The sequence below is a fragment of the Oryctolagus cuniculus genome, chromosome 4 (genome assembly GCF_051225735.1).
Source record: "Oryctolagus cuniculus isolate XC-2025 breed Fujian yellow rabbit chromosome 4, ASM5122573v1, whole genome shotgun sequence".
In the NCBI taxonomy this organism is placed as follows: Eukaryota; Metazoa; Chordata; class Mammalia; order Lagomorpha; family Leporidae; genus Oryctolagus; species Oryctolagus cuniculus.
Genome location: NC_142870.1, coordinates 132,698,164 through 132,701,113, shown reverse-complemented (window position 1 = coordinate 132,701,113; position 2,950 = coordinate 132,698,164). Strand labels below are relative to the sequence as shown.

Sequence of the window (2,950 nt, the reverse complement as noted above, 5' to 3'; positions counted from 1 at the left end):
TATTAAAAGAAAACATAGAGGAAATGTTTCAGGAAGTTAATTAGGCAAATATTTTTGGATATGATCTTGGAAGCACAGGCAACAAAAGTAAAAAGTGACAAATGGGATTACATCAAAATAAGAAGCTTCGGCACAGCAAAGGAAACAATCAGCAGAGCTAACAGGCAGCCGGCAGAATGAGTGATAATTGTTGCGGCATCTAATAAGGGGATATTATCCAGAATTTATAAAGAATCCAAACAACTTAATAGAAAAAAAATAAATAATCCAATTTTAAAGTGACCTAAAGACCTAAATAGAAATTTCTCAAAAAAAGACATTCAGCAGCTTGGGCAGCAGGAGGAGCGGCTGCAGCCAGGCAGCCCAGCTTCATAAAGGCTCTCGGCTGGCACTGATCTACAGGCACCTGCCTCACACCTTCCACACTGCCAAGATGCCCAAGAGGAAGGTCAGCTCTGCCCGGGCGGTGGTGGAGGAGGAGCCTAAGACGAGATCAGCGTGGTTGTCGGCTAAACCAGCTCCAGCAAAACTGGAAACAAAGCCCAAGAAGGTAGCCGGGAAGGTTAAGTGGTCAGACAAAAAACAAATGCGTGCAGGGGGGAAGAGAGGGGCAAAGGTAACACAGGCCAAGGCAGCTGACCAAGAAACTATAGATCTGCCTACAGAAAACAGAGAAACTAAAACTGGGGAGAGTCGAGCCTCTGAGGAAGCAGGAGAGAAGGGAGCCATGTCTGATAAATATCATGTACCATGTCTCATCAGTGGTCCTGTCTCCCTTCTTGGACAATCCGGGAGAATGTTTTAGCAATGATTTTGTAAATTCAAGTTTTTCAGTAGCTCTAGAAACATTTCTAAGAAGGAGAGAAGACCACCTCATCACATTTTTTAAGTGTAAGTGATTTTTTAGAAGAGATGAAATCATTTGCTGGTTGTTTCTTTTATAGTACAACCAGGAAAATAGTGGGATATTGAATTATGGGAAGCTTTGATTCTTGGGGTGTCAGGTTAACATTCCATAGGTGGGGGTGGTTTTTATATCCTGCAACACAACACAGACTTAATGGCAATTCGGAGTCTCCATTGTGCATTTAATCTGTCTTGAATATGTTCACTGCTTCTCCCGTGTTATTTTAGTAGAATTGTTTCCTACAGAACACTACTTATTGCTCAGTCAGAACCATGTGTGCTCTAACATCTTTGGCTATGGCAGTCAAGTTTCCCTAATAATTAAGTCAATGTGCTGAGAAAGACTGAAAATTTGAGTATGCCATCTATATCATAGTAAATTGAAATGGAGGGGATTTATGTAACAGCAGCCTTCAAAGATACTGGTACTTGATAGCTTCTTAAAGATGAGCAACCTCCAAATTTGAAGCTGGAAAGTCACTGGGATAGCTTTTAAAAAAGAATGACAATCCGTGGCTTTTTTAGATTTTTGGTATACATGCTAAGAACTGTGTACAAATTGAAATGTTTGTGTAATAATTCTCAACACCAATAACTTCTCAGTTATGGACCAAAAAAAGAGATGTACAAATGACTATCAGATATATGACAAAATGCTTAACATCACCAACCATTTAGGAAAATGCAAAGAAAACCCACACTGAGATATCACCTCCCTCCAGTTAGAATAGTTATTGTTTAAAAAAAATGCTGGTGAGGCTATGGAGAAAGAGAAATTTTTATGCATTGTAGATGGCAATGTAAATTCGTATAGCTTAATGGAAAACAATATTGATGTTGCTTAAAAAATTAAAAATAGAGATTAGCATTGTGGCATGGGGAATTAAACTTCTGCCTATGACCCTGGCATCCCATATGGGCACCAGTTCGAGTTGCAGCTGCTCCACTTCTGATCCAGCTCTCTGCTATAGCCTGAGAAAGCAGCAGAAGATGGTCCAAGAGCTTGGGCCCCTGTACCCACAAGGGAGACCCAGAAGAAGCTCCTGCCTGGTTCCTGGCTTCTGACTGGCCCAGCTCTGGCTGTTGCAGCCATTTGGGGGAGTGAATCAACAGATGGAAGAACTCTCTCTCTCTCTCTCTCTTTCTCTCTGCAACTCTCCCTTTCAAATAAATAAATAATCTTAATAAATAAATAAATAAATAAATAGGGACCGGTATTGTGGTGTAGCGAGGACAGCTGTCGTCTGCAATGTCGGCATCCCATATGGGCGCCGGTTAGTGTCCTGTATGCTCTGCTTCCTATCCATCTCCCCACTATTGGCCTGGGAAAAGCAAAGAAAATGGATCAAGTGTTTGGGCCCCATGTAGGAGACCTAGATGAAGCTCCTTGATCCTGGCTTCAGCCTGGCTCAGCTCTGGCCATTGCAGCCATCTGGGGAGTGAACCAGTAGATGGGAGATCCCCCTCTCTCTCTGTAACTCTTTCAAATAAGTAAATCTTTAAAAAAAAAAAAAAGTAGTCAAAATAGTCCTAACTGTTCACCAGTAGATGAACAGATAAAGAAAAGATGGTACATATACACAAGGGAACACTATTAAGCCTCAAAAAAAAAAATGAAATCTTGTCATTTGTGATGTGGATGGACCTGGAGGACATTATGTTAAGTGAAATAAACCAAGCACAGAAAGATAAATAATGCATGATCTCAATCATATGTACAATCTAAAATATTTGATTTCATAGAAATTTGGTAAAAAATGGTTACTACCAGAGGCTGGAGAGAGTAAAGGGAAAGGGGGAAGAAGAGAGAATGGCCAACAGGTGTGGTGTTACACAGAGACAGGAGGAATAGTTCTGGTGTGCTATGGCACAGTAGGGTGAATACAGTCAACAGTAATGCATTGTGTATCTCAAAATAACTCAAAGCGAGGATTTTGTATGTACTAGCCATAAAGAAATGGTGAATGTTAAGGTGATATATGTTAGTTACCCTGATTTCATCCTTACACTATGTACACACAAATTGAAACATCACATTCTACCC

At 40.6% G+C, this 2,950-nt stretch overlaps 1 pseudogene; it reads left to right on the top strand.

Moving 5' to 3' along the window:
- Window positions 1-433: 433 nt before the first annotated feature.
- Window positions 434-805, top strand: LOC100355466 (non-histone chromosomal protein HMG-14 pseudogene; annotated as a pseudogene).
- The last annotated feature ends 2,145 nt before the right edge of the window (window positions 806-2,950 follow it).